Source organism: Numida meleagris, chromosome 1 (assembly GCF_002078875.1).
Source record: "Numida meleagris isolate 19003 breed g44 Domestic line chromosome 1, NumMel1.0, whole genome shotgun sequence".
In the NCBI taxonomy this organism is placed as follows: domain Eukaryota; kingdom Metazoa; phylum Chordata; class Aves; order Galliformes; family Numididae; genus Numida; species Numida meleagris.
In genome coordinates this window covers 173,548,309-173,559,461 of record NC_034409.1, presented here as the reverse complement: position 1 = coordinate 173,559,461, position 11,153 = coordinate 173,548,309, and the positions used below count along the sequence as shown (strand labels likewise).

General features: G+C 49.1%; 1 protein-coding gene across 1 annotated transcript in view; it reads left to right on the top strand.

Moving 5' to 3' along the window:
• Positions 8,062–11,153, top strand: part of MTUS2 (microtubule associated scaffold protein 2) — a gene marked incomplete in the record, with an annotated part of 285,788 nt that continues 282,696 nt past the window's right edge. The window contains 1 exon segment of the mRNA XM_021378537.1: positions 8,062–8,145.

The window sequence follows — 11,153 nt, the reverse complement described above, 5'->3', positions numbered from 1 at the left end:
GAGATGGTCCTGTTCTTTGTGTATTACCTGTTTTGGGAGTTTCCATCCCTACAATCAGGAAATGCACAGATGAGCACTGATATGGCTGCAAACCTAAGGTTGCCCCAGCAGTCCTGGATGGGGCCAGTCAGACCTTGGGTGTGCTCTGCATTCTCTGATTGTTCCTTACAGACCATCCTGAGCCGTGAGGCTTCAGAGGAGACAGTCCTAACAGAAACTGGTAGGAACGACTTTCTCTTCTCCGTGTCTCCTGCACATCTGATTTGCCACAGGTACAAACAGTGACAGTCAGAAGGAACTGGCTCTAGCTGCCTACTGCTCACTCACAAAGCCCTGGTGGAAACCAGACCAGTAGGAAACAGAAGAGTTTGTCCTTGAATATCAATTTACAATAACCCACGGAGAGCATTGCACTGGTAGTGACCGGAATGCTAGGAATGACCACAGGTCTGACAAGGCTCCCAGCCCCTCTGCACAAACACATCTCTTCTTCACTGCATTGTGCACTCAGAGCTGACCTGTCTGCATCCCCAAAATCATCTCTTATCAGTGTAAACACCATCAAATACAAAGCTCTGATTCGAGATGTACTTGGGCTTTTCTCTTCACCCTAAGGCTGCAACATTCAGTTCCTCAGAAACTCAAATCGTAGAATCATAGAATCATTTGAGTTGGAAGGGACCCTTAAAGGCCACCTAGTCCAACTCCCTGCAATGAACAGGGACACCTACAGCTCCATCAGGTGCTCAGAGCCCCATCCAACCTGACCTTGAATATTTCTAGGGGAGGGGCATCAACCACGACTCTGGGCAACCTGTGCCAGTGCCTCACCACTCTCACAGTAAAAAACTCTTCCTCATATCCAGTCTAAATCTTCTCTCTTTTAGTTTGAAATCATTTCCCCTTGTCCTATCACAACACACCCTGCTAAAGAATCTGTCCCCTTCTTTCTTACAGCCCCCCTTTAGATACCAAAAGGTCACTCTCAGGTCTCCCCAGAGCCTTCTCTTCTCCAGGCTGAACAGCCTCAGCTCTCTCAGCCTGTCCTCACAGGGAGGTGTTCCATCCCTTGGATCATGTTTGTGCCCCTCCTCTGGACATGCTCCAGCAGCTCCATGTCTCTCCTGTACTGAGGACTCCACATCTGGATGCAGTACTCCAGGTGAGGCCTCACCAGCACAGAGCAGAGGGGCAGGATCACTCCCTCACCCTGATGGCCATGTTGCTTTGGATGCAGCCCAGGATATGGCTGGCTTTCTGGGCTGCAAGGGCACATTGCTGCTCATGTCCAGCTTCCCTTCTACCAGTGCCCTGAGGTCCTTTTTGGCCGTGCTCATGGGCCTTGGATGATTTGTGAACTGTCTTCAAACTTATTTTGTCTAGCGTGAAGATGTGCTCCCCTCCCCACCAAGAACATGCTCCTGAAAAGCAGTAGGGTTAGCCTTGCAATGGATAGCAAAGCAATTTTTCTCATCATGATTAACGAGCAGATCACTGCCAGAAATTATTTGGGCTGCTCTGAGTGTCTGAATGCCCAGCCATTATCTTCCTGTCTGTCCTTCACACCGCATTGCCCTGACTGATCCTGGTTCATCTGAGGAAGACGATGTTCAATGTGACTGTTCAGAAAGAGGCACTGAAACACTCAGTGGGAAAGATTGGTGCTGGGTGTTTGTTCTCACAGATAAAGCAGCCACTGTGTTTTTGATCAGTGAACTGCTCTGGAAACCCGTATCACCTCCAGGGGATGTTGTGGAGGATCATCCTACTGCCTCTTCGTCCTCAACATCATTGTACACTGCGCCCATGTATTTAAGCTTTATTTCTGCAATTCCTGACACATCCTCCTCTGTATCATTAATTCTGATAGGAAAAACTGCTTCACTATCCACCAAACTCAGTCACTTCACCTGCAAGGCTGAATGCTTGATGTAAAATTTCTGACAGTGCTGAGCCACTTCTTTCTAACAGTCAGATTTTCCTTCTCCTCTCTCTCCTCCTTAGATGAATCAAAAGCTAGTCAAGGGAAGGATGGAGAACACAGCAGTGAGAGTGGTGAGTGAGACAAGCACTTGAGCCATCAGTGGGGGGTCTAAAAGTGAAGGGTAGGGACATGATGGACATAGGAGTACTGCTGGAGGAGAGCTGCATGCATACATGTCCCTAGTTTAACATGTTATTAAATCCAGGTCCTTGCTCTTACCCATGGTATTTGAGAAAGGCTGTAGGTCTGCTTTCTGCTGGTCATACAGGACAACTCTTCTACACCTTTCCCTTCTTTTTCCTCTTTCTATCTGCAGAGTGAGTGGTGGGTTTAAGATCAGACTGTAGTTTCACAACCACTGTCAGGTGGGGAAGGGACTCTCTTTGCTCTTCCTTCCCCATCTCACTCCCTCCTGCTCCTTTCTTCATGCAGCCCTCCAGCTGGGCACATGGAAAGACGGGGAAGCTTTCTGTCCGTGGAGTAGGAATGGTTTTCTGTGAGACCAGCTGCCATCTGGCCCCAGAGCTGCTCAATACACTTGAGCTAATCTAACAGCTCTGTCAGAAATCAAAACACGTCTCTTCACCCAATGGGGCCCAAAGGCACCACACAGAGCAGATCTCCACATGTAGCCATGGAGGAGCCCATGGTGCAGCAGTGGATGTGGCCTGAAGGAGGTACAGCCCCTGGAGAGCCCCTACAAGAGCTGCCCATGAAGAGGAGCCTGTAGTGGGGCAGGAGGGCTGGGGGAGCTGCTGCCTGTGGAGACCCATGCTGGAGCAGTGCCTGAAGGGTGGGCCCTGTGGTACAGAGTCATATTAGGGCAGTGCTTGGAGAGCTGCAGCCTGTGGAAGCCCACGTGGGATCAGTTTGGGAAGAATGGCACCCATGGGAAGGAGCCTGTGTGGTGCAGGACACAGAGTGACTATGAAGGAGCGGCAGAAATGAAGCAGTATGGACTGACTACAGCCTCATTCTCCAATCTGTGGAGGAGGTAGGAGATGGTGAACGGTAGGAAGGTGTTGTACTTCGCTTTTAGCTCTCACTGTTCTAGTCTGTTATCAATAGGAAATGATCTCCCCAAGTTGAGTCCGTTTTGTTCATAATGGTAACTGAATTAAAGAATTGTAGAACCATTAATGTTGGAAAAGATCACTAGGATCTTCTACTCCAGCTGCCAACCCATGCCCACTATGCCCACTAACCGTGTCCCTCAGTGCCACATCTCCACAGTTCTTGAACACCTACAGGGATGGTGACTCCACCACCTCCTGGGCAGCCCGTTCCAATGATTCACCTCTCCTTCTGTAGAAAGAATTGGTGACTGATCTCCCTGCCATTACCTCAACACATACCCTCATCACATTTTCCCTGCCTGTCCTGCTGAGGAGGAGCAGTGAGAAAGCAGTGGTGGGGCTGAGCTCCCTAGAGCTGCAAAGCCAGCACCCTGCCCTCATCCCCAGCCATGGCACAGCCCAGCTTCTGACACAGGTCTGTGAAGACAGCTGATGTTTTGCTCCTGGTGCTATGTTGGGCTGTGCTTGCCTTAGATACTACTATTTGAATGGGAATTATCCTGACCTAACAACCCTCTGTGGTCTGTGGGACTAAAGGCAGTGGATGCAGCCTGCACAGATTACTGTGGGTATACACAGAGCAAATTAAGAAATTAATGAAAATTCATAAAATGCATAGAGTCACATTGCTCTTCTGTAATGCTTCTTTAATACAAATGAGAAAAAATAAAGAAATAAAGAAGAAAACAAAGAAATTTGTTACTCAAATCGTGCAATCTTACCCATGATGATTAGGAACTGCTCACATGAAAAATCCCTTTGGCCTGAGCACATGTATTGAATTCTCATTATCCAGACAGGAGGTCGATGCACAGAGTGAGCTGCCACTTGTATCTGACCGTGATTGCTCTTCTCCATGACTGGGATTCCTTGGCTCTCATGGGACAGATTTCTTCCCTGGTGTCACTCACAGGAACTCACATCAAACCACATTATCGTCTGTCTGCAGTGTTTCGCTGCTGTTATCAAGCAGGAACACAGCTCAAAGAGGCAATCATTGTGATCCCAGAAGACTTTGAATTCACAGCTGAAAATCATCAGAGCCATTTAGAAAAGAGTGTTTGCACTCATCCTCACCACTTTGTTGTTCTCCACTCAAAAATAAGAGGGTTATGGCCATTACTGTGCCTCGTGAAATATGAATTTGCAGGGTTTTCAGTCACTAGCAATTTCAATGTGTGAGATACTCCTCCTAATTTTGAATCAAGGAGAAATTGACTTGATGGATGAAGCTGATATTTTTCTGGCCAGACTGTTTGCTTTATGTGATAGATTTGCTCTGACTACAGCATTTTATTTCACATTAAATTAAGCAGTGAACATTCATGGATGAGGGAATCAGCTGATTTAGCTGTGACTTATACAGAGCCCCACTACATCCGTCCAGCACTGGTTTGCGACAAGCCAGGTTCTCCACTGCCGAGAGGAGCAGCAGTCACAGCCCCAGCCAATCCTCTATGCTTATTTTGACACAATATTTGTCTCAATTTAATTGCACTGATAACACTTTAAGTGACGAGCTCAGCCCTCGTGTTGATGCAATATAAAAGAGCTGATGCTATTACAGCTGTTCAAAGACAGAAGATGCCTAAGTCAACAACAGGTGGCCTCATTCCAGCAAAAGGAAATCAGCACTCAAGTTTTCACTGGTGAAATTTAAGGTGAAGTTTAAATAAAAATAGATGGCCCTTTCTCTTGCTTATTTCTGCAGAGAAATAGGCCTTGCGAAGCCTTCTGGCACCACCACTTCTGTATTTAATGCAAAGCAAATGCAGCCAGGAGCTGCTCTGATCCTGAGACTAAATGACACAGACTAATAATATCCGTGCTGCACATCGCTTGATCTTGATCCCCCCTTTGGTGCCCCTGTGGCCCTAAGACAGTGTCATTAACAAGAAGATGCTTCCTTTCTCTCTCTCTCACATTTTTTTTAAATTTATCCTGCCTAAACCGATAGCTTTGCTGCAGCCCACAGGCATGGTGCTTTACTGCAAGGAGCAGGGCATACATTGCACACCTTAGACATGTAGCTATGCCAGCCCAGCTCCACCACGGCTGTACCCAGCCCTGATCACACTGTACTCAGTCACCGCCCACTCTGGGCTCCTGACTGAGTTGTGATTCCAGATCTATGTGTGAGGCTCTCCTGCCACCTCTCTGCAGCTACAGCACCACGTTCCCACACCCCAGCAGCAGTTTTTTCAGCTTGAAACTGTGCTGGAAGCTCTCTGCCCACGTTTGTTGAAGTCATTGCTGCTTCAGCTTCTCATCACTTTCTTTTGCAATATTTTGTTGTTTGTTGGAGTCATGAAATATTTCATTGTTCATTTGTACAGGCTGCTGATCTCTCTTCTGGATGTTTATGAAAAACACACTTATGTGAATTATCTACCGCAGATAATTTCACCTCTGCATGGAATCTGGAACTGAAGTGGAGTCCCCATTCTGCAGCGAAGTAGCTTTTAATTTTGTGAGATAATAATATGAATTATCTTTGAGAGTTCAATCAGAAGTCAAGATGTGATAACTGTTTGCTAAAACAATTACTGAATGGAGAAACTCAATGCCAGTGTGGATTTGCTTTTGCATAGAATTGGTCTTGGAAGTTTGATTAATACAGTGTGTGAATTTGGGCTTTCTCAGTTATTGTGCTGTTCTAATACAGCCAGTGGGCCCTTCCAATCTCTAGTGCAAGAGGGTAGTGAAACCTGAACCTGCATTCCCTGTAAGCCCTATCATCGAGCGGCTCCTAGTGATGACTTTGGACATGACAAGAAGCATCACTGCTCTCTGCAAATCAGTGTCTGCTGTACTGGGGACTCAGTGGGGCTGTGTACCTGGGTCCCAGCACAGTGGAGGGCTGGGAAGGCACAAAGGCAGCAACAAGGCATCTGCACAGCTGGAGTAAACAAGAGGGAAACAACAGCAGTGAGACCTTGGTACTGGCTGGAGGGACGCTCCCAGCATGTCACCAGGTCTCTGCTGTCTTTTTAACTCAAGCTTGTCATTTTGTCTGGTGTGATGACGGTATGGAATAGGGGACGCGTCTCCTTTTCCAACAGGGAAAAGAAGCCTTAGAGGAAGGTCCTTTAAGGACAAGAGACTGATGGTGCCACAGGGATGGTGCTTGGCACTTCAGACTGCAGACAGATGCAAGCACAGTGTGTCTGAGCACAGGCAGAAATATGGAGGTTGCTGCATTCCTGGAAATAAGGATATATCATAGAATCATAGAATATCCTGAGTTGGAAGATACCCACAAGCCCAACCCCTGGCTCCACATAGGACCACATCAAATCCAATCCCTACATCTGAGAGTGCTGTCCAAACGCTCCCTGAGCTACAGCAGCTGAGGGCCGTGCCCACTGCCCTGGGCAGCCTGTTCCATGCCCACTGCCCACTGGTGCAGACCCTTTCCCTCACCCCCACCTGCCCCTCCCCTGACACAGCTCCATGCCGTTCCCTCGGGCCCTGTCGCTGTCCCAGAGAGCAGAGCTCAGCACTGCCCCTCCGCTCCCTGTGAGGAGCTGCAGCCGCCAGGAGGCCTCCACTCAGCCTGCTCTGCTCTGGGCTGAGCACACCAGGCCTCAGCCGCTCCTCATACACCTTGCCCTCCAGACTTTTCTCCCTCCTTTTGATGCTCTCTAATATCTTTTTGTCCTTCATACACTGTGGCACCCAAACCTGCCCCCAGTGATGGAAGTGAGGCTGCACAGCACAGAGCAGATGGGACAACCTGTCCACTCACCTGGTGGCAGTGCTGGGCCTGGGGCACCCCAGGGCAAGGTTGGCCCTTTGGGCCCCAGGGCACACTGCTGACTTCTGTACAACTTGCTGCCGATCAAGACCCCCAGACCCCTTTCAGCAGGGCTGATCTCCAGCATCTCATCCCCCAGCCTTTATGCACAGCCAGTGTTGCCCTTTCCCAGGTGCAGAATCCAGCATGTGCTCTTGTTAAACTTCATGTGGTTGGTGACTGCTCTCTAATTTGTCTAGATCTCTCTGCATGGCTACCCTTGACAGAGCCAACAGCTCCTCCCGATTTAGTATTGTCAGCAAACTTGCTCAAACACCTTCTACTCCTACATCCAAGTCATTTATGAAAACACTGAAGAGAACTGGCCCTAAAATGAAGCTCGGAGGAAGCCTACTAGTGTCTCCATTTACTATAACCCTTTGGGCCTGACCCATCAGTGAGTTGTTCACCCACCACACTATGTTTTTACCTAGCTGTGTGCTGGCCATTTTGTCCAGAAGGATCCTGCAAGAAACAGTATTGAAATCCTTAGTGAAATCCAAAAAGATGACATCAACCGGCTTCCTTTGGTCAACTAGTTGGCCATCTTGTCATAAAAGGAATTTAAGTTAGTTAACTGGGACCTTCCCCTGATGAGCCTGTGTTGGCTGTGCCCAATGAACACGTTGTCTTTCCGGTGTTTCTCAGTAACTCCCAGCACAATTTTCTCCGTAATTTTACCAGGCGCTGAAGCAAGGCTGACAAGCCTGTAATTACCAGGGCCTTCTTTCCTGCCCGTCTTGAAAATTGGGACATTGTTTGCCAGTTTCCAGCCAAATGGGACCTCTCCAGATTCCCAAGACCGTTCAGAAATGACATGACTGCTCTGCCATATGAGACTGCAACATCAGCCTGCTCAGAGGGGCAACGGGTACAGGAGTTTTACTGAGACGCCCTATGAGTCACAGCTGCCAGAAGGCTTGGTTTGGATTGGGGTGCGGACCACAGCTATTTGTGCCCAGGCCTCCCAGTCTCTCAGATACGTGCCACCTCTCAGATCCTGAACGCTGCCTCTTCTCTGGGTACCCCGGGCAAGGGAAGGCCGTGCGGCACGACAGCCTTCGCCCCTTATTCTCGCTGGGACGCGGAGCCCCGCGGAGAGGCCCCGGGGCGGCGCTGCGGGCCGAGGGCGATAGGGGGCGCTGCGGTTCGGCTCGGAGTGTCTCAGCTCAGCGGCTGCGCCCCCGCCGCTATATAACCGGCGGCCGCCGCGCTGTGCCGCTCCGTCCTGCCGGTGGGAGGAGGTGGCAGCAGCGGCGGGAGGAGGTGGCAGCAGCGGCGGGAGGCAGGTGAGCGCTGCGCAGGGCTGTCTGCTCCCTGCCCCGCGTGGGGCCGGTGGCGGGAGTTACTGTGGCGGCGCGCGGCCGGGGAACCCAGGAAAAGCGCTGGGAGATGCGGAGAGGGTGCTGGGGAGCTGGCGGGGCTGTAAGTGCTGCGGTGGGTAGGGGCGGGCGTGTGGTGGAAGAGCAAAGTGAGTGCTGCTTGCTGAGATAGCTAGTGTGCGTTGTCACATCTTCTCGGCCAAAAGTTTGGAGGATGCTCATAAAGGAAGGGCTCGGGGCGCCGCTGGCCGCGCAGCAGCGGGCTGAAGCGCCGTGTTGCTGCGTGGTGCCTGAATGGTGCTGGGGTCCCATGTAGCACGTAGGGCTGGGTGCCTCGACCCCGCGTGCGAGCCGAGGGCGCAGCCAAGGGTCGCGTTCAGGCGGCACGCTGCTTTCTGCTGCTGGAACTGTGGGTGCTGCGACCCTTCCGGGGCGTTAAACAGCATCTCTTTCGTCTTCTTAAGAATGATGCAAGGTAACGAAGCAGCTTCTGTCGGCCACAAGCTGATGTTTCCCTTCGGTGGGAAGGTAAATCTTTAGAGCTCAGCACAGTGGGGCCGGGTCTCCCTGCTCATGTAAACACCTCCACTTGAAAAGCTCTTCCCTTGGGCTGGTAGCAGCCGGCTGCTCGGGCTGCTCTTACTATCTTTCGCTGCTCTTTTCTTCTCTCCCCCTGCCTCCCCTCCCGGTCCCTGTGGGGCCCCCGAAGGCAGTGCTGCTCTCAGTGCCCTGCCTCGGGGCAGCCCGCAGCACCTCCGGGAGGGACCTGCTGTCCTCGAGTACTCCGGGCGTGGAGAGAGCAAGCCAGCAGGAGCCCTGGCATTTATCACTGCATTAAACTACAAAGATTAAAAGAAATCAGTAGTTATTTTCCAGCAAGTCAAGCATTAGAAATATTTACCGATAGTAAGGTATCAGTAGCAAAATAATTAAATGTCAAGTGTTGGCATACAGGGTGTAACTTAGCACTGGATGGCTGCACTGAGGGGGCACTTGATAGCAGCTGAACTGGAGATGACACGATGTATAAATGCCTTATTCTGATTTGCATGATTTCATACAGGAATTGTTTTGTGCTCTTTATGCTCTGTGTAGCGTCTGTGGGCTTTATTATTCCTCGCCCCCAGTTTGAAGCAGGGGTGTGGGCTTTTCCATATCTCCTGCTACACAAACTCTCAGCCAGTCTGCTGTTTTCCAATGCAATTAAATATATCTGACTACTTGTCTCTTTCCATCTCTGCAATCTGCTGTGGGGAGCAGCACAGCCTGTGCTGTGGGAGAGTGGTAGCAGTGAGCTGCGTGTACAAAGAAGAGGATTAACTTCTCACTCTTTTGCTTTATTTATCAGCAGAATAGAGTCATATCTTGACATAGAAAAGGGGGATTTTGTAGATGATCCTTTGAGCAATGCACTGTGAGATTAGAAATCTCACCTGAGACTGGAAGTGCTGGAAAGAGCTCTCCAAGACTGTATACATGGGGCTAATTTGAAACAGTTACTGATATGAGACCAGGTCTTTCTTAATTTGTCTCTTTAGGGACAGAAGTAGATATTTGGCCACTGACATAGCAAATGATGGATAAAAGTTTGATCCAATAGAAAAAAAACTACCCTTTCAGCAAAGCTTCTCGTATGGTAAAGTCCTATAAGGTGTTGTCTGTGTTAGTGACTATTGAGAAGGTGGCTTAAAACTTCTGTAGCGTGTGTTTCTGTGCAGAATATACCAGAGTGTTGTAAGCAATGCTATATATTTAGCAAGGTACTGGAGAGAAGAGCTACCAGCACATTTGTTGCAGACTTGCAGTTCTTCACATCTGTGAAGCACCACAGAGCATCTGAGGCAGGGCAGGGGATTCAGCACCCAGTGAGAAGCAGTACTCCCTCACTGCAGTTATAACTTTGAGCTCTTTTTTTCCTAAGTTCCTGTTGGGAGCACCAGGAATCAGTGTAGGACAGAACTGCACACTGAATTTCAGGCTCCAAATAAATGTGCTCTCTGGGGAGTCTTACAGTGGTAGAAGTAAAGCACAGTGTAGTAGAGACTTGTATGTTGTGTTTGGTTTAATAGTTGATTGAACACTCGAGGAGAAAAAAGTCAAGGCATAACAATGAACGTCTGAGTAATATGGTGAAAGGCCAGCAACAAGCAGTGCAAGAGGATGCCTTCCTTTGTGCCACCAGCTGGATGCTGAGGTTTGCTAAAAAGACTACTGAAGCACATTGAGCAAACGCTTTCCCAACAGAAGGATTGTTTCAGCTTGTTATTTATAGTTATGCTGTTCTTGCTTAAGTGTGATGTTAACTGACTACAGAATGCTCAGTATTGTTGAAGAAGTCATAAGTAGCTGAAAGCAGAAAGTAGCAAGCAACAAAGCTTGATGTGTGATGGCTTGGTACTGAGCTCGGTATTGCAAATGCAAACCTGTCAGAATAGTCTGTCTTCAGGAAAGTAATTTTGGTGAATTTTCGTGTAACTTATTCAACTCAATCCCACTGTGGCTCAGTATGCTTTTGATGCATTGCCCTGCAGAAGCCTACTTGGTTGTTCTGTCTATTGCAGCTCCATAGGTATCATCTGTGAGGAGCAATTAAAGATGTGTCCTGTCTTAGTTCATTATGATACAGAACCAGGTTACCATTTTGCAGCCAGAAGGTATATCTGAAAAATATTCAAGGCTCGTGAAAAACAGTCCTTGAGTACAAGGGTGGGCTGAGTGAAAGACTTTAAGCAATCACCTTAGCATTTTCTTTAATGAACAGTTTATTCAGCGAGGTGGCTATAAAGCAGGTAGTTAAGCGCACAGATTCACAGCTCCTCGGCAAGTGAATCTTCATGTGTCAGGGCAGGAACTGTTCCTTGGTAAAGGAAAAGCTATGGCTGCTCTTGTGGGCTGATGTTTAAAGGTGTTTTGCAGTGCAGAAAGTGGCCTCCATAGCCCCCTGGCTGGGGGATAAGCAGATCCAAGGTCCTATG